A 21,885-nucleotide genomic window follows, 5' to 3' on the forward strand; every position below is an offset into this window, starting at 1 on the left:
TAATGTTTTTTCTTTTTTCTTTTCTTTCCTTTTTTTCCTTTCTCTCTCTTTTTTTAATAAAATTATTCCATTATCCTTATTTTCTAATCCAACACAAATACTCAAAGGGCCTTTATATGAAACTCGCTTTATTAAAATCCTCCACCTATCTCTAAGTACATCTTAACCCTATGAACAAGTAATGAATCAAGCTCAAAACCCTTGGTGGCTCCGTACCAAACTCAACAAGATCAGAGAGAAACAAAATACATTATGGCTAAAAGACTAAGAAAGAAAGAGCTTCCCCTATTCCCTCTCCTCCCCTCTCCCATAAAGAAAGAGCTTCCCCTATTCCCTCTCCTCCCCTCTCCCATAGTCAAGAGAACACAACAAACAAAAGGTCCTTACCCTAGCAGCAAAAAGACCTTTATTTTATGCTCAATCCCTCTACATTTCAAAGCAATCCTTTCTAAGACAACCCACAAAATCATGTAGTCTTATAAACAATAAAAGCATAAATCATTAATTTAAAAGATGAAAAACCAACCCTCTTTAAAAAAAATCAAATAAGAATAAAGGTGAAGGAGAAGCAAAAATGCACAATTCTATCACACAAGGCAAAAAACCTATCCTCCCTAAGAAAATAAGTGAAAGAGAAAAGTACTACTCCTATGCCTCATGCGTTTCAAAATTTCTTCAGTCAGGTAAAATTTTTCTAATCTTTTTTCTTTTTTTTCATTTTTCCTCTTTTTTTTCTCTTTTTCTCTTTTTAGTTTTCCTACTTTCCTTCATGCCTTCAACTCTCTCTGCATCTAAGATGAAAAATTATTAAAAAAGAAAGAAAAGGCATGCCATTTTTAAGACCTACACAACACTAATGGTAGGAAAAAGTTAGAACATCATTCATGAAAAACATCACTACTAAGTTACTAAAAAGGAAAACTCTCCCTTTTTGTCACCATTCACTCGGTACCACCCTCAAATTAGTCCAACACTAGTACCAAATCTCCCTCACTTTGAAGGCTTGACTTTGTCAAGTCATTTTTCATCTCATTTGCTCCTCTAGCGATTTTTCTAACCTGCCACTCATCTAAGCTTATCTGTAAGCCCACTAGACCTAGCTAGTGCTTTACTCGAATCTAGTACACATCCAACATTTATCAAGTCACTCTTAATTATCAATGATTGGTTCTCCACCCACTTCGAGACACCAAACAATTTAAAGCATCCTTAATTGCTAGTACTTTAGCCGTGTTGACCATTATGACCCCTAATAGTTTTGAAAACATTAATTTTACTGCTCTTTTCTCATCTTTCAACACTCCACCAATGGCTATTAGGCTTGGGCTCTCCCTCACAGCCCCATCAACATTAAACTTAAGCCAACCTTTAGAGGGTGACTCCCAATTTGTAACCATTCTTTTTTTGTTTCAAGGGCTTTGTGGTTTGTTTATTTTTGGGCATTTCATAGTCTCCGTCACTTTTCCTAAGTTTCTCGACCATCGTGCCTTCGCCCATCATGCAACTCTTATCCTAGCAATATCTAAACATTGCTCACTATCCCACACATTGCCTTAAAAAACCACCTCATTCCTTATTAAACAAATGCATTAGGTAATGATGAAGAACGTCAATCGCCACAATCTTCTATCTCCTTTGTGTAATAATTCATTCCAATCAAGGAAAAATTGAACTACCTTGTCTTGCGCCACTCAACTAATACCCCATTGCCTAATCCACCTCATCCAAATCTTCCAACTCTTGTACATCAAAAAAATTGATTATCACCTATTCCTTACTATCCCTACACAAAACGCACACTATTGAGCTAGTCTAGAGTAACCCCCTCTTAGCCAACTTTGCCTTAACTACAATTTTACCCCTAAAAATCCTCCAACAAAATATCTCAACCTTCATCGAAGCTATTCCTTACCACAACTTTTTTTAATGATCCCTTACACTCTTATTCCTTGCTACCATCGATATGCAATAAGAGCTCATTAAATACACTACACCAAATCTGTATTTCTAGATAACTGTATCCTCATATTCCTCCACCATTGGGTTCTCACTTATAGCCTTTATGAAACTATCCCACTATTCCACTTCCCATTCAAACAAGTTGCGTCTTAGCTTCACTTGCCATTTCCATTCCCCTTCCACCCATTGATAATACTCTTTAACTTTACTTGTCTTGTTATCTACTAATGCATATATCCTAGGAAAAGCTTGCCTCAGAGTTAGTCTTTTTGACTATTCATCATTCCAAAAATCAAGCCATTCCTCTTTCCCTAAAATGAAACCAAGGTTTCCCTATAAGATTGAGCTACTTTCTCAACCCTCTCTAATAGGTTTGACTATGTTCTTCCAAATGAAAAATTGCTTATTCAACCTTCATGACCGTGGAAGCAAAGCTCGTGGGTTACTATCAATTTTATCAACAATAACCTTTCTCTATAGAATGTCCCTTTCATTCTGCGTATCTCCATATCCACTTATTGAGCAAAGTTGAATTTCTTGTTTGTAAGTCAACCTAACCTAACACTCTAAACTCGTTATACATATAAATAGACCCTTAATCCACATAATGGATTTTTCTCTCATCCGTCGTCCCATTCCACATAAATTTTTACTGATTCTGTTTTAACTCCTGGCTTACCGTTATCGACATCCTAAATAATGACATATAAAAAGTAGGCAAACTCATTATAATTGATCTAATAAGGGTAACTCTACCTCTTAATGACAGCATTATACTTTTCCACCATTTTAACCTACTCTCAAACCTTTTCACTACTGGTCTCCACATCTCTTTGAACTAGTTTTAACTCTTAATGGCAAACCTAGGTACCTAGAAGGGAACTTTTCCATCTTATAATCGATCTTGCCTACCCACTCTGCAATATCTCCTCTTTCGGGCGTATCTTAAAAGGGCTACTCTTTTGAAAATTAATCCTAAGACCTAAAATCAATTAGAAACACCTCAGTATCCTTCTCACGTTCTTAATTGATTCCCACTCTAGCTTACATATTTTTGTTCTATCATCAGCGAATTGCAAAAGTGACATAATTAGCCCTCTATTGGTTATGTCAATTCCTCTGTATACTCCTAACTTAACTGCCTCACTCATTAAGACACTGAAAGTTTTTGTGGCACAATTGAATAGGAAAAGAGATAATGGACAGCCTTGTCGTAATCCCTTCCTTATCCTAAATTGTCTGGTGGGAACTCCATTAACCAACACTAATATCCTAGCTGTCAATATACAAGCTCTAATCTAACTCTTCCATTTCCTTCCAAATCCCATTTTTTCATACACAAAATCTAAAAACTCCCAGCTAATTGTGTCATTGTCTTTTTTCAAATCTACTTTGAAAAATGGCCCCTCATCCCTATCCCTCCTCATGTCATCCACAACTTCATTAACTATAAAAGCACAATCCACAAGTTCTTTCTTTCGTGAAAATGAAGTGTTTGTTGCCTACCACCTCCTCTGTAACCGACCTTAACCTATTAGCTAGTATCTTAGCAATGATCTTGTAGATACTTTCTACTAGGCTTATAGGTCGGTAGTCCTTAATGCTTTTTGAGGTTTTGCACTTAAGTATAAGTGTAATGAAAATGGCATACCTAACAAATAATTAAACATAAAAAGACTAAAATGAATATTAAAAAAAAGTAAGAAAGATATTATTAGTGATAAAAGAAAAGTGTATAATATACTTTAATGAATTCCTATCATCTTAAAGATAACAATAGGTTATGCCATTAAATCTAGTGTTCATCAATAATTTGAGTTCCACAACCTCTACCAATCAAAATTTGATTTTGTAAAAGAATTTTTGACTGCCAAGTCGCTCCTCTATTGTAAGCTTCTATACATATCACATCTTTAAAAGTGTTTCTGACACGAAGATTACGTATATAAAAATGTCTTTTTACGTGAAAAATTAGCTGACATGTTATATTTTAATACTTATCTAACAAAAAATATAATTTAATTGATAATAAAAAAGTAATAAAATTATTAATTTGTTATATTATTAAAAGTATATGGATTTATCACTTTTAATTAACAGTTTTAGACTTGACACTTGTATATAAATGGATTGAAGTTTTAGTGATCCGAAAAGCAGATGAGGGATAACTCACTCTTGTGCTTGGTATGTTTAACAAAGTAGTGTTGCCTCCTACTCCTATGGCCATAGCCCATAAGCAAATTGATTCATTTCTAGGCTTAATGGGCTCTGTGAAATGGGTGGGGAGTTCGCTGCATGAAGCCCGCTACAAAGTCATGCCTACTCAAAGTCAACCAGTTTAAACCTCGGTAAAAGTCAACAAGCTCTGTGAGCTGGTTTTAAAATGTTAATTAATTAATTATATAGTATCCCTAAATCCAATTAATTAGCAACTTGAATTGATTTGGAATTTAGATTAATTTAAACTTAGAACTATTTAGACGATCTATGATAACCCAAGCAACATCCACTTAAAATCTGAATTAGCCTCATGAACTTGAGATCTCTAGCAATGTAAATCTTAAAAAATCTGAACAATTTGTTTAAATCACATTTGAACTTCAAACAATTTCTTTGCTGATCAGTTTTAGAGCATTGTGCGTTCCAATTATATGCGTTTCACCTTGATTTGACAACGAAGAAAATAAGAAGTGGTTAGGAGAGTTTAGGGTCAATGCCTCACAAAATGATGTTCAATAGAAGATTTAGTAAATAAATAGCATAACTAATTTATATAAAACTTTAAATAAGCTCTAACAGATACAAGGCTTTGATTGATTAGCATAAACCGAAAAGAAAATGACACCCCAACACAGAAAATAAGACAATAGGAATTGGTTAAGAGAGTTTAGGGTCAATGGCTCACAAAATAATGTTCAATCGAAGAATTGGTAAATAAATAGCAAATGTATAACTTTTTTTTTTAGGGAGGTGTATGATAGTTTGTTGGTGCATGTCCTGTATCTCTCACTTGGGAGCTAATTGTTACAATAATTTAATTTTAATTGTAGGTAGGCCAAATGTGAAAAATATAGTTGGGAAATCGTCTTAAACATAATTAATTAAAATAACACTTATTTCAGATATTAATTAGAACATAATTAACGTTGTGAAAAGAAAATCATCATTTTTTTTAAGATAAATTTTACATAAATCTTTTGTAAAATTATATTTTTTTTCAAGTAACATTTTAAAGATATAATTCTTTTTTTTTAGTTTTTTGTACTGATAATAAAATAATCAATAACCAAGTTTTGAATTTCTGAAATATTTTGAGTTGGATCAGGAGACTTTACAATCATATGACCACTTATGTTTCAAAATCTCCGCGAGAAGCATATTTTAATTATAGGGATCTAGATATTGGAACCAATAACGTCGGCTATACAAGTTATGCACAAGCCAATATTTAGGGTCTGAAATATTTTAAGAATAACTTCAACAGATTGGTACATGTAAAGACTATGGTTGATCTTGAAAATTTCTTTAAAAATGAACAAAGTATCCTTCCTCTTTCATCTTCGCCGAAGAACAAGGGTCTCTAGAGTAAAAGCGTTCAGATTTTGTTAAGCATGAATAAAGATGTCAATGAAAAGTACATTGCAAATAAAGAGTTTCTTTGTTCCTATTTCTGCCATGAGAGATTCATGCCAAGTCTAATAAATTATAACCTTACCTTGGTTTTGCAGCAAACTTGGTGTAGTTTTTGTTTATCTTTTTTTTTTTTTGGCTTTAAGTTTGACAGTAACAAACTGCCTCAGAATGTGTTAACAGAAGGCAGGGGTACAAGACCCCTGCATAGTCAACAAACAGATTAAGTTTAACAGAAAACGCAGGCGACAGGCTCTGATACATTTGGTATTTTTGGTATCTCTATCGGATAGCTTGAAGCAAAGCTTTGGAATAACAGATGATTGTGCTCTAGGGATAAAACCACACCCTTTCCTCGTGGAGTCACCACAACCTCAGAGTCCAAGTTCCACAGTGAAATTGGCAAAGTATAATGTTTCTTTCTAATCAGGCTAAATTTAGAGCTTCAGAATCCTTAAAGCTCAGCACAAGTACTCCCCTGAACAAGTCTAACAAAATCAATCTTAAAAAATTCAAAGAATATGCTCAAATCTCACTTGAGCTTCGAGCAATTTCTTTTCCGATCACTTTCAGAACATTGTGCTTTCCAATCATATGCGTTTCACATAATAGCAAACACTTGATTGTCAATAAAGAAAATGAGAAGTGGTTAGGAGAATTAAAGGTCAATGGCTCACAAAATATTGTTCAATAAAAGATTTGGTAAATAAATAGCATATATAATTTATATAAAATTTTTAAATCAGATCTAATATATACAAACCTTTAATTAACTAGTGTAAACCACACTACGATATTTTTTGGGCTTTGTAAATAAAATAGAACATTTTTCCGGTTATGCTTGAGGTTACAATTTGATTTATTTTAAAAATATAAATTACTTGAAGTTTTTGTTTAACAGGTAGAGTATATACAACCCTCATTCATTTAAAAAAATTCTCACTTATAATTTTTTTATAAATCACTACTTTAAAATGTTTTCCAAATAATTATTCTTTATTATTCAATTTAATTAAATCGTCATTTTCATTACATTTTTTTGACTAATTGTTTACTAATTAATTAAATAATTTTATTAATCAAAATAGACACATAAAATAAAAAATAGTAATTGAGTTTGAGATTTATGCATGAGTGGGCGAACTCTTCTAAAAACTTGGGTTGTATTTCGGCCGGCACACTTCAAAGATCAACCAGACTAAGGGCCGGATCTGAACGGGTCTGGCTGATCCGACCCGCTTCCTCTCATTAGTCTTTCCCGTTTTCCTTTCCTATCTCTTGAAACGGCGCCGTTTAAGATCCTTACCCAAAAGCCCCTAAAATCCCATTTTCTGATTACTCAACGCCTCTCCTCCTCTCTAAAAATCCTCACCTTTCTTAACCTCCTCTCCTTTCGCCACCGTTCCGCCGTCGGCCACTGCTGAAACACCTCTCTTTTCTTTTCCTCTCCCTCTCTTCCATCTATCTTTTTACTGATGTCCTTTTCCTCCAAAACATTTCTTTTTCCCTGAAAAAGGACTAAAAACTGAAACCCATTCCCCAAACTTCTGGCCGCCGTCGCTGTCAGTCGCAGCAGGAATTCTCCTTCATTCTCACCCTTGCCCTTTCCTCCAGAATTCCGCTGGTTGATTTCAAGCAGCAATTATTGCTCAAGAAAACATGAGGTACAGCGACTGTGACTGTATTCGCCATTAGCAAGACCTTAGAACAAAATGCAATCAAATTTCTTCACCGTTGGCAATATATTGCCCATGATCTTCCTGATGAAATGTAATCCTCGGTTACTTTAAATAGGCAGAATTCTAGTCAAGATTGGAAGCAAACAATTCTAGCTTCGTAATGTAGCGGTAGCCTTTATATCAAATATAGACTCCATAATTCCAGCTTGCTTTTAGCTTTAAAAAAGGTCAAAGTGAGCTGTTATGTCCAATACTAAAGTTCATGATTAGTGGGTGGCCGTGTCACCTGTTGGCTCTCTCTAAGCAACCGTGACAGCTGGCCCTGCTTGATGATTCTTCGAACACCTTATTTCAAACAAATGCAACTTGCGTTTACCCTTTACTGCAGATTTTAAATTTAGTAATCATTTCAATCTCCAGTCAAGTCAAGTAAATAATTTTTTAAAAATATATATATAAATAAATAAATAATCAATAAAATAAATTCTTTAAAAACAAAAAACTTAGATGAAAGGATATACAAGCATCATAAAATAAAACCTATCTGGATATTGTACAAATAATGGACAAATATCCAGAAAAGTCCTGCTGAATGACTACATGCCCGAATCCACCAGCAATATTAAAAAAGACTTGTCTGAAAAAGCTTTTAATTAACAATAAAAGCAGACCGAATTTAGTGGTATATGTCCTACCAAAACCGCACTTAAGTCTGTCCGCAAACATCATAATGACGTAGACCGCCACGCATAATGAGGTACACATCTATTTCAAGTCACTTTCGCGAACAAACTGGAACCTCATCCACACCTCACGATCCATATCCAGTTGATCGAATTTCGAGGTATTTGTCCAACTAAAACCGCACTTAAGTCTATCCGCAAGTCATCAAAATAAGGTAGACCGTCACTCACAATGTGGTCCACATCTCGTTCAAGCCACTTAAGCTTACAAATTGGAACCTCATGCACACCTCACGATCCATATCCAGCGGACCGAATTTCGTGGTATATGTCCAATCAAAACCGCACTTAAGTCTATCCGTAAATCATCATAATAACGTAGACCGCCACTCTTAATGAGGTCCACATCTAGTTCAAGCCACTTAAGTGTACATACTGGAACCTCATGCACACCTCACGATCCATAGCCAGATGATTCAAAACCGCTCGGCACACTCCAAGGTAAAATCAAACTCTTACCCAACAGAAAATCTATTGTGATTAAAACTCATAATTATAAATAATAAATAAATATTTATATTGTAAAAAAAAATAATAGAAACAGAAAGAAAAGAGAGATGAGAGAAAGTTTTTTATGTATTATTAAAATAATGTTTGGTATGAAAAATATCTAGGTGGGGTGACCCATGAAACTCTTTACAAATCAATGTTTATTACAATCTCCTATTAAGATATATATCTCAATTACATTATCTGTTTGATAAATCTTACATTATTACTTAAAAAATATTCACATGTATATAAATCTTAAAATGTTTAAAATGCGAATAATATATTTATCATTTATTAAATTTATTTTAATTTAAATTGATCTAATATAGTGTGATATGTCCATATTTCATAACAATTTGATATTTTATTTTGCCTGAAAATATTGATATTTTTGTTTAAAAATAGTCAATTATACTTTTGTTTGAAGTATAGAAGAGGAGAATTTTTTTTCAGGTAGAGTATTAGCTAGAGGAGAAGAATTTGCTAGCCTAGAATCCTAGATATGCTCGAGCTAGGAACGATGTACAGAAGATCCATAATTCTAGTATTTTACTCGATTATGAGCATAATATTTAAAATTAATTTAGTTTTTATTTTAAAAAAAGTATAAGAAAAAGAACAATAATGTCAATTGAAAATTTTAATTCATCAAATAAATAAATAAACATTAGAAAAATAAAAAAAATATTTGATCAATGATTGTAGAAGAAAACAAAAATATTTAATAATTTATTTTGCAATATCATTTCAAATAATTTAGCATTGTTCTTTCCTTACATCCACACTTGTGTCAATGATTCATCCTTTGTAATGCTTTAAAATTGAATAGTTCTAATCAAAAGCAGTCTCTTACCTACGGCTCCCATCTGTATTAGAAATGTTCTAGATGCTTAGAGCACATTCCTTTGCATTAGAAAAAGAAGTAGTGATTATTATAATTTGCTTTTTTAGTTGCATCAGAAATGTTGTATTTGCGAAGAGATAAGATGAATATCCTCTCAACAATGTTATTATCTATAAAATCATAAGACTTTCATATAAAATCAAAATATTTTATTGAATTACATACATTGATAGAAATCATAGGACTTTCATATAAAATCAGAATATTTTTATTGAATTACATATATTGATAGTCGGTGATGCACCTTTATATACAGAACACTATAGCTAATCACAATATGTGTACTAAAGACCATATCAACTAATGAAGGTAATGTCCTACAATCTTGCTAGGAATTCTAGCCACGAATCATGCAAGTCAATGATTCTGCAATTATAGAAAAGATTTTGCAAATATTATGAAGAGCAGCAATGAAAGGATTCTGCAAATATTATGGAAATGATTGATTCTGTACATCAAGATTGTCAATACTCCCCCTCAAGTTGGTGCATGAAGATTTGAGATGCCCAACTTGGCAAGCAGTTCAAGAAAACGATCTCGTCCAAGAGCTTTTGTAAATATATCAACCAGCTGGTATGTAGTGGAAATGTGACAAGGATATAGTACCTTCAACTGAATGTGATGCCGAACGAAGTGGCAGTCTATTTCGATGTGCTTCGTTCGTTCATGAAAAACTGGATTTGAGGCAATATGGATTGCAGCTTAGTTATCACAAAATAACGAAACATGAGTAGAACATATGACACCAAAGTCACAAAGTAGTTGAATCAACCAAATTATCTCACTAGTGATTGTAGCCATGGCTCTGTATTCTGCTTCTGTCGAAGAGCGAGAAACAACTGTTTATTTCTTTGCCTTCCAAGAAATGGGGGAGGACCCAAGAAACATAATATACCCAGAAGTAGATCGCCGGGTGAAGGGGCATCATGCCCAATCAGCATTGCAATATGCACGAAGTGTGAGTGAATTGTCAGATGGAAGAAAGATACCCTGGCCTGGTGCATTCTTCAAATAGCGGAGTACTCGATAAGCGGCCTCCACGTGTGACTGTCGTGGATCACGCATAAACTGACTTAATATATGAACAACGTAACTAATATCAAGGCGTGTGATGGTAAGATAAAGTAACTGACCCACAAGACGCTGATATTGTCCTGGATCTTCACAAGGCTCGCCAGATCCTGCAATTAGTTAGTGGTGCTGCTCCATGGGAAATGCAGCAAGTTTACTACCCATCATGCCATTTTCAGCCAAAATATCTAGCACGTACTTGCGTTGACATAAGGCAATGCCAGTAGGTGATCGTGCAATCTCAATGCCAAGGAAATATTTTAATTTTCTAAGATCCTTGATGTGGAATTTATAATCTAAGTACCGTTTCAAGAAATTAATTCGAGTCGAATCTGTGCCCGTGATGATGACATCATCCACGTAAATCAAGACAGCAACAAGGGATTTACCATGACATGATGTAAACAACGAATGATCAGCATGTGATTGTTGATGACCAATGGCTATGAGAGAGGAAGTAAATTTTTTATACCAATTTCGCGATATTTGATGGAGTCCATAAAGAGATTTTTGTAATTGACAAACACGATGCTCCCCCTTACGTGCAAAACCCTATGGAATCTTCATGTAGACTTCTTTGTCCAAGTCACCATGAAGGAATTTATTGTTTACATCCAATTAGAGTAACTCCCATTTATGAGCAGCAACGACAGCTAGTAGACATCGAATAGTAACTAACTTGGCAACCGGTGCAAAAGTCTCATGAAAGTCTATCCCTTCAACTTGAGTGAAACCTTTGGCCACTAGTTGTGTTTTATAACGCTCCACACTACCATCCGGATTGTACTTGACTTTGTAAACCCATTTTGAATCAATAGCATGTTTACCTTTCGGTAGAGTGGTGAATACTCACGTTTTGTTTTCCTCCAATGCTAAAATTTCTTTGGCCATAGCGTTTTTCCAGTGATCATGCTTTATTGCCTGAGAAAAGGTTTTTGGCTCATTTGTGATGGAAATGGCCGCTAAGAAGGCATTATGAGTATAAGAAAATCGATTATATGTGAGATGCTTAGATAAAGGAAATATCAATGAGTTGGCTGATGGTGGAGTGGGCTGTGATGGAGCGAGAGAGGGCGGAAGCACAAAATTGTAATCTGCCAATGTGCTAGAAATTTTTCTAGTGCTTTTAGTTAGAGGAAGAGGTAAAGTTCTTGTGGATTGAGTAATTGAAGGTGCCACTGTCTCAACGGTTGTAACATCATGAGTGGGAGGAGTCCCATGTGACCGATCATGACCCAAGACTTCCTCATGAACAGTTGCATGATCATTGGTAAACTATGTATTATCAAGGCTTAGCTCTTTTGTGACCCGTGAGCCTGTATGCCCCATGTTAGGCTGTTCCGTGTGATCCAACAAAATGTGCTCATGGTTGTTGCCCATAAGATTTGTTGTGTCTCTCATAGAATTTTTATGAGAATTTGCTAGTGGACCGCCAATATTTTGTTAAATTCCTTCTGCTGCAAAAGGGAAATAATCTTCATAGAAAGTAACATCTCGAGAAGTATAAATGTACTTATCTTCGAGATTGAAAATACGATATCCCTTTTGACCATTAAGATAGCCTACGAACATTCAGGTTGAGATCATGGGGCAAATTTATCTCGAGGCCTGCTGTTTACATGCCCATAACATAAGCAACCAAAGCTCCTCAAGTGCTTATAAGTTGGAGCCTTTTCAATCAATAATTCATATGGTGTTTTGTCTCGCAAAACAGAAAGAGGCATTTGATTAATTAAGTAGGTAGCTGTCAAGACACACTCACCCCAAAATTGAATGGGCAGATTAGCATGAAATCGTAATGCCCTGACAACCTCCAACACATGTCGATGCTTACGTTCCACCACTCCATTTTGTTATGGAGTGTCAGTGCAACTATATTGATGTTCCATCCCATTTTCACTGTAGTAAGTCAATAAGTCCTCATGGTTGAATTCGAGACCATTGTCAGTTCGCAGAATCTTAACTGCCAAATTAAATTGATTCCTCACCCAATGGAAGAAATGAAGCAAATATTTTCTTGTTTCAGACTTGAATTTCATAAGATAAACCCAAGTGACTCAACTGTAATCATCTACGATGGTAAGAAAATAATGTGCTCCTGAATAAGATTGAGTGCGATATAGACCCTAGATATCACAATGAATCAATTCAAAAATGCCATTAGTTTTATTCGTGCGAACAAGAAAAGGTAACTGTGTCTGTTTCGCTATGCAGCATGCATCACAAAATAAATGTTTATGAGTATCAAAGTAACAAGATAAGTTAGGAATCACAAAGAATTGATGAACTGGTAGATGTCCCAATCGACGATGCCATAAACTCGCGTTCCATTTCCTGTTTGCCACCAATGCCATGCCCCCTTTCGTGGATTCCAAAAAATATAAGCCTCTCCTCGCTTTACCCACTCCAATCAGCTTCCTAGAACATAAGTCCTGTATCACACAAAAATCAGGCCAAAATATCAGCATACAATTCAAGTTCTTTGTCAGTTGTGTCACTGATATCAAATTATAACAAAACTCTAGTATGCCAAGGACATTATTCAGAACCAAACTTTTGCCAATGATCACTTGCCCTAAGGCTCGCACATCAACTGTCTCTCCATTAGGAATCTCGACTGGAGGTATGTTAGGATTTTTTACCACATTGGATAATATCTCAATCTGACAAGTGATATGATCGATGGCCCCTGTAGCAAGGACCTAAGGTATTATAAATGCAGTCTTACAAGAAAAATTATCATTTATGGAGTTTGCTGCCACCATATTTGCTGAAGAAGTTTTTTGGGTTTGTGTCTTTAATAAAGCCATCAGCTGTTGGTGTTGTGTACTTGACAGGCTCGGAATTAAAAGAGATCCAGTTTCCACATTTGCTGCAAAAGACCCACCCACATGTGTCCCTGTGTGTGATGACGATACACCATTACCTCGACTTGCTTCTTGACCCCGTCTGCGACTTTGTGGTTTGCGCTACCAGGAAGGATACCCATTTAGCGCATAACAGTTTTCACGTGTATGGGTCATCTTGTGGCAGTGGGTGCAATGCAAATTTTCATCGCCGCTACTTCCATATTGACAATCTTGATGTACAGAATCAATTATTTCCATAATATGAAGAAATCGGGGTCTTCTCTTGCTGGAGGAGAGCGATGACACGTTTTAACTCAAAAACTCTAGGAGCAATCCCTTGAGTGAAGCGTTTTTCCAAGTCTGACCAAACTTCACTTGCAATGTCGGCATGGGCAGCGCTTCCTTGGATCTCTTTAGCTAGTGCATTCATTAGTCACGACAACACTATTGTGTTGCATCGCATCTACAACTGAAAATCTAGAGACTTAACATCTGGTTTCTTTATGCTTCCGCCCACGAATCCTACTTTGTTCTTGGACTGTAATGCATTTAGGAAATTATGCCTCCAAGTGAAGTAATTTTCACCATTTTCACTAAGAGAATGTGTTACGAAAATCAAACCTAGGTGATTAGAGGAATGCAAATGATATGGTGAATTTGTATCGACTGCAACGGTTTGGGATGTATTTGCAACCGGTAGCAAATCCCCATTAACGTTATCTGTTGTACCTCCACACATGCCTGCAAAACAGATTTAAAAAAAGAGACCTGCTCTGATACCATATACAATCATAGGACTTTCATATAAAATCAGAATATTTTTATTGAATTACATACATTGATAGCCGATGATGCACCTTTATATACAGAACACTATAGCTAATCACAATCTGTGTAATAAAGACCATATCAGCTGATGAAGATAATGTCCTACAATATGGCTAGGAATTCTAGCCACGAATCATGCAAGTCAATGATTTTGCAATTATGAAAAGGATTCTGCAAATATTATGGAGAGGAGTGATGAAAGGATTCTGCAAATATTATGAAAATGATTGATTCTGTACATCAAGATTGTCAATATTATCTGTAGGCTGAATCGAAAGCATGACAATATAATATACACTATCATATTTGTCAGCATTAATTTGTATCTAACCTCATACTGACTTGCTGCTGATAATAAATGGTTTATCAAAAGCACCAAATTTGAAGCCTAAAATCAAACGCACCTTACACTAGACAACTTTATCAAATAAAAGATTCTCAATTAAACAGTAAAAGTTAGTTATGGAGAGACAATTAATTAATCATCACATATTATTTGTCTGAAATTTTTGGTTACTTACATTTTAATTTGCCTTTTTACATTTATTATTTTGTATGCTTATTGCAGCGGGCACTGGGCAGGCTAATCAACCAAGAAAAAGAACGAAGGGAGGCACCATATTGTCAATCGCAATGTATATAGTATTTCTTTTGGGGACTAATTAAATTACTCACTAACTTACCAATTTTATGAAAAAGGTTTGTGGGGATCAGGGGCCTACCGCCAGCCACCATCCTCCCTCGCCTGGCCCCTCCTATCCTATGTTTAACCCTTTTGATAGACATGGCAGGTCTTCATGGAGGGAGTAAAATTTACAGTTACACCAAAAAAATAATATCAAGTATTTTCTATGTGAGCTGGAAATAAAGGAGAATGTGCACTGGGAGAAGGTTCGCCAAAGATTTGATAATTGCTTCATATAGCATGAGATTGTGATCAAAGATGGGATATAGTCTTAGCTCTTGATGAGGTGATATAGTCTAAAAAGGAATATATCTTTTAGGTGGTTTAACCCAATGTAGATTTATAAATTAAATAAGGCTAATAAAAATCTATAGACAAAATATTAGTATTAATTAAGTTCTTAATTAATTTTTTTATAATTTTTTTAAGAATCTTACTAAATATACATTTTTTTCAAAAAATTTAAAATAAGTATAATTATAGAATAACAATCAAAACAAAAAACAATTAGTGATCAAGACCACATCACACCAACTTGACATGTATGAAAAAAATTATATTTATTTTATCATAAAATCAAGCCATAAAACATACAAACAATAGAATGATCAGGCATACCTAGCAAATAATTTTTTTTTAAAAAAAAAGGATTAAAAATAATATGAAAAATAAGTAAGAAAGATATTATTAATTATAAAAGAAAAGAGTATTCTATACCTCAATGAATTCTTCTCAGCCTAAAGATAACAATGGGTTAGGCCATTCAATCTGGTGTTCATCAATAATTTACGTCCCACAAGCTCTACCAAATAAAATTTGATTTTATAATAGAATTTCTGATTACCGAGTTGCTCTACTGATGTAAGCTTCTATACATGTCACATCTTTAAACACGGGCAGAGTATCCTTTCACCACGGGCCGTGGTTTCTCCAAAATTTTTTAAATTTTTTATATATTATATATCTTTTAATGCGTTCTTCAATATAATTGTTATTAAATAATTAATATAAATAATAAAATAATTTCAGAAACCCATTTAACTTTACCCTAATTCTTAAACACCTCCCCCCCCGACCCTTTTAAATTTCTCCACAGCTTTTTCCTCTCTTTCTTCTTCCCTTTTTCTTCTTTTTTGTTATTTCAATTCTATTATATTTAATCATATGCTATGAGTTTCTATAATTTTTTTTTAAATTTTTACAAATCATAAATCATTTTTTTTTCTGTTATGTAAATTTTATATTCAATGATTTATGTTTAAAATTTTAAAAATTATTATGTAATTCTTAAATATAAATTGTAGCATTACATTATAAATTGTTACTTAAAATTTCATCATAATATAATTTTTTTATTAATTCTAATTATACAAAAAAAATTTATATGTTTTACATTTTATATTTAGTTGAAAATGAATTATCTGAGTATTTAATTTTTAAATAATCTTGATTATATAAAAAAATTAGTAATATTATATATCATATTTAACTATTTATATTTTATTAATTATTCATCTTCCTTTATAATTTCTCAACAAAAATTAATTAACTCCATCTTTTCTTTAGAGATGTTTATGATACAAAGATTACTTATATAAAAGTGTCTTCTCACTTGAAAAATTAGCTGACATGTTATATTTCAATTCTTGTCTAATATAAAATATAATTTAATTGATAATAAAAAAGTAATAAAATTTATTAATTTATTGTATTATTAAAAGTATTTGGATTTATCGCTTTTAATTAATAATTTTAGAGTTGACATTTGCCTAAAAATGGATTGAAGTTTGCTGATCCGAAAAGCAGATGAGGGACAGCAAACTCATGTGCTTGGTATCCTACGCCTATGGTCATAGCCCATAGGCTAATTGATTCATTTCTAGGCTTAATGGGCTCTGTGAAATGGGTGCGCAGCCTGCTGCAAAAATCATGTTACAAAAGTCAAGCCTCCTAAAAGTCAGCCAGTTTAAACCTGGCTAAAGGCCAACCATCTCTGTGAGCTGGTTTTAAAATGTTAATTAATTAATTGTACAGTATCCTTAAATCCAATTAATTTTCAACTTGAATGGATTTGGAATTTAGATTAATTTAAACTTAGAACTATTTAGACGATCTACGATAACCTAAGTCAAATCTACTTAAAATCTGAATTAACCTCATGAACTTCAAATATCTAGCAAAATCAATCTTAAAAAATCCGAACAATTTGCTCAAATCTCACTTAAACTTCAAACAATTTCTTTTCTGATCACTTTCAGAACATTATGCATTCCAATTATATGCGTTTCACATAGTAGCAAACACTTGATTGTCAATAAAGTAAATGAGAAGTGGTTAGGAGACTTAAGGGTCAATGGCTCACAAAATATTGTTCAATGGAAGATTTGGTAAATAAATAGCATATATAATTTATATAAATTTTTAATAGATACAAGTCTTAATTAATGGGCTTATATTTAATGTACTAACAATGTATAATTTTTATACATAAGACATAAAATCATATCATCTCATTAAAAAATAAATTCAAAATTTTAAGGGATTCAAAAATAAATATTATTAAGTTTTTTAAAAAAATTAAAAAAATCAATAATTTTTTTATCTCTCTAACTCTCTCTTATTCAATCTCTTTCTCTTTTTCCCTCAACAACAATAGATTCAAAATCTGAATTTTTTTTTTTGAAAAGTAAAATTCTGAATTCTGAATTTTGATTTTTCAAAGTAATGTTTATTGTACTTTTTTTCTTAATTTAATTCTTAATATTTGTTTCACTCCTTTGTTTGAAATTACTTTGAAAAAATGATAACAATAATAAGGTAAAATTTTTGATTTGTTCAGCAATGTCTGATTTGCCTTGGAGTAAGTAGAATGAAATGAATAAAGCAATTGGAAAAGGTGGAAAGCAAAACATCAACTCTAAAAAATATTACTGCATTCTGAGAATATAAATGCAACAGGTCTCAATCTGCATAGCAACGTGCAGTACACAAAAAATTTGTAAAACTCAAGCTTTTTTCAATACCTAGCAAGTCCACAAATTCTAGGTTCGTTGGAGATTGAACAGGACGAAGCAAAAATCTATCGAATACAACTTCTTTTAGATTTATGAATAAATGAACCCAAAAAACAACCCTGAATAAAAATTTGTAAATAAAAATTTATTTATTTTTTATCGCGTAAGTCCCACAAGATTATCACATTAAAACTTGAAAACGATATCTTCACAGTGTGAGTGTCAAAAGTGTTCGAAAAGCCTTTTTGCTAATCAAATAAAAATGATAAATAAACAATAATAATATATAAAAAATGGTAAACTAAGAAGAAGATTGAAATAAATATTAAATCAAAATTAAGATTTTAAAATTATGAAATTATAACATCAAAGAAAGAACAAGAGAAAAAGAAGAGATAGGGTGAAATGGAGCTGGAGAAGAAAATTTTTTTTAATTTTTTAAAATAATAACATTTATTTTTAAGTCTCTTAAAATTTTAGATTTATTTTTTTAGTGAAATGGTACCATTTGATACCCTAACAATGTATTAGAGTTATAATACTATCAAATATAAATTACAATAAAATACTTCAATATGGTTCTTGTTGATCGTCAACGTGAAAAGTTGTCATGAAAGTCAGGTTTTATAATCTGTTTGGTTGAAATTTATATTAAGAATAAGCTTCAGGTCAAAAAGGCTTGATAAGTCGTCACCTAATCCTTCAAAAGAAAAAAAATAAAAGTCATTCCCGAAGGTACACGTCTCTTTTCACCTCCTATGCACGTAATCTCTTTGCGCTATAAATAAAGGACAGGCTTGACAAAGTGGTCACCCAATCCTTCAAAAGAAAAATAAAATAAAAGGCCATCCCCAAAGGTTCGCATCGTTTTTAACCTCCTATGCAAGCAATCTCCTTACGGTATAAATAAAGGAACTCAATAAACTCATATGCACAAAATTAGCTTTAGAAAAATGAAGTCTCTCCACCTTTTAGTATTTCCATTTCTTTTCGCTGCTCTCTTCTCATTGTCATGGGCAACTTCGGCTCATACTCATGAGCGTTTTCTTCATTGTCTTTTCCTTCGTTCCGAGAACTCTTCTTTCATTTCTAAAATCATCTACACACAAAATAATTCTTCCTATTCCTCTATTTTGAAATTTTTTATGTATAATCTCAGGTTCTCCACGTCAACTATCCTCAAACGTCAAGTCATTATAACACCATTTCATACATCCCATGTTCAAGCAACAATTTACTGTTTTAAAAAACATGGACTCCAAATTAGAATTCGAAGTGGTGGTCATGATTTAGAAGGTCTTTCTTATGTCTCTGAAGTTCCATTTGTCATAATGATTTTGATTAATTTTCGATCAGTTGACATTGATGTGGAAAACAAAATTGCATGGGTTCAATCTGGTGCAGTTCTTGGTGAGCTATATTACAGAATTGTTGAAAAAAAGTAAAACTCTTGCCTTCCCAGCTGGTAATTGTCACACTGTGGGTGTTGGTGGATATTTTAGCGGAGGAGGTTATGGCTTATTATTTCGAAAATATGGTCTTGCCGCTGATAACATAATTGATGCCCAATTCATTGACGTTAATGGACGAATTCTTGACAGAAAAGCCATGGGAGAAGATTTGTTTTGGGCCATTCGAGGAGGTGGAGGGGGTAGCTTTGGCATTGTCATCGCATGGAAATTAAAGTTGGTTCCTGTTCCAGCACTGTGACTGTTTTCACCATTAACGGAACATCAGAACAAAATGCAATCAAACTTGTCCACCGTTGGCAATATATTGCACACAAGCTTCCTGACGGAACATTCTCCTTCGTTGCTTTAAGAAGTGTGAATTCTAGTCAAGATGGGAAAAAGACGATTTTAGCTTCCTTCAGGTTATTCTTTCTCGCTGGCATTGATGAGCTTGTTCCATTGATGCAAGAGACATTTCCAGAGCATGGACTAGTAAGGGAAGACTGCACTGAAATGAGTTGGATTGAATCTATTCTCTACTTCGGTCAAATTCAAAATAAATCCTTGGATATTTTACTTGATAGGACTCTACAAAGTCCTCTCATTAGTCCAGTCTTCAAAGCAAAATCTGACTATGTAAAGGAACCTGTTCCTAAAATTGCGTTAGAAGGGCTATCGTCAAAGCTTCATGAGGAAGAAGCAAAATCTGCCGGTATACTTTTTGTGGCTTATGGGGGGATAATGGATGAGATTCCAGAGACTGCAACTCCATTTCCGCATAGAGCTGGCAACTTATACAAAATCGCATATACCGTAGGTTGGCAAAAAGAAGACAACAAAAATTCCCAGAAGTACATAAGTTGGATTAGGAGAGTTTACAGCTATATGAGCTCCTTTGTTTCACAATCACCACGAGAGGCATACATCAATTATAGAGATCTTGACATTGGAATTAACAGTAAAGGTAACACCAGTTATGCACAAGCGAGCATTTGGGGTTATAAATATTTAAGGAATAACTTTGATAAGTTGGTGAGGGTGAAGACAATGATTGATCCAGAAAATTTCTTTAGACACGAACAAAGCATCCCTCCGCTTTTGTTTGTGTGGAAGAAAAGAGGCAATTAGAGTATATATAATTTTGGTAAAGCATCCTCGAGTATTTGGTTTATTGGTTGGTGCATTATCTTCTTGTCTAAAGAGTAGGGTTCGAATCCTCTCTTCTTCAATTATATAAAAAAAATATATAACCTTGGTGGACACTGATACTCAAAAAGCATACAATAAATGATTTTGATGGAAATTATAATGCTAGATAAAATGTTTGATTAGTTCTTTGTTACCATTTCTGGCTGGCATAATGCATGAGTGGTATGCATAGCCTAATAAATAACATACCATTAATTACCTTTGGTTGAAACAAGTTACTGCGTGTTGACAATAATAAATTTTAGCCTTTCTTTCTCCAGATTTTATTATTAGATACAATAATTTTTAGCTTCTAACTCTTGTATGTCCTAAAAGATTCAGAATAGTGTAATGCAGCACATTTTTCTAATTTGTTGTGCCAAAAAATTCTCTGGCTTTTTCAAAGACTTCACGGAAAAATTATCTAATGTTGAATCAATATCTTCCAAAGAACAGAAAGGGACATGTCGCCTCTTGTGTTCATACAGACTATCCAATGTTCCTGCACATCAAAGACCTTTCTTACCAGAATTTAGAATATCCTCTTACTCACTATTCGTTTGTGCTAGAGTTCAAAATTTTAGACACAAAGCTATTTAGTCATTGAAATTAACGTCAAGTTTACGAAATTAATTAATATATAACAAAAGCTTATACATACATTTTTGAAGCTTTTTAATGTAGCAATAGTCTTTATGTCAACTATAGTCTTCATGTCAAATACCCACATCAACAGTGCCTTGTCAATATGTCATGTACCCATGTTACTATGTCAGTAAAAATATGTCACATTAATGTTAACATCACTTTATTTAAGGATTAAATTAAATATAGTTAAAAATGTATTAAATTAGAATAATTTTTAAAATTGATGAATTAAATTATTTTAAACTAAAATACAAATACTAAATTGAATAAAATATATTAATACTAAAACTTCTTGGATATTTTGACCATTAATTAATCATCACATATTATTTGTCTGAAATTGTTAGTTACTTACTTACTTACTTACATTTTAATTTGACTTTTTGCATTTATTATTTTGAATACTTGTTGCAGTGGGCAGGCTAATTAACCAAGAAAAAAAATGGAGGCACTATATTGCCTTTCGCAATGTATTTAATATTTGTTTTGGGGACAAATTAAAGTACTCACTAACATACCAATTTTATGAAAAAAGTTTGTGGGGATCAGGGGCCCTTACGGCAGCCGCCATCCTCTTTGGCCTCGCCCCTCCTATCCTACGTGTAACCCTTTTGATAGTGTAGACACTCAAATAAAATAAAAATTTAATTAAATTAAATTAAATTAAATAATAATAATAACAATAAAAAATAAAGTATATATAAAAATAAAAAAAGAATTTAAAAAAAAATAAAAAAAAAATCC

The 21,885-nt window shown here is 33.2% G+C and overlaps 1 pseudogene; it reads left to right on the forward strand.

Annotated features, from left to right (window-relative positions):
- LOC108661184 lies at positions 18,808 to 20,433 on the forward strand (annotated as a pseudogene).

The sequence above is a fragment of the Theobroma cacao genome, chromosome 3 (assembly GCF_000208745.1).
Source record: "Theobroma cacao cultivar B97-61/B2 chromosome 3, Criollo_cocoa_genome_V2, whole genome shotgun sequence".
NCBI lineage: Eukaryota > Viridiplantae > Streptophyta > Magnoliopsida > Malvales > Malvaceae > Theobroma > Theobroma cacao.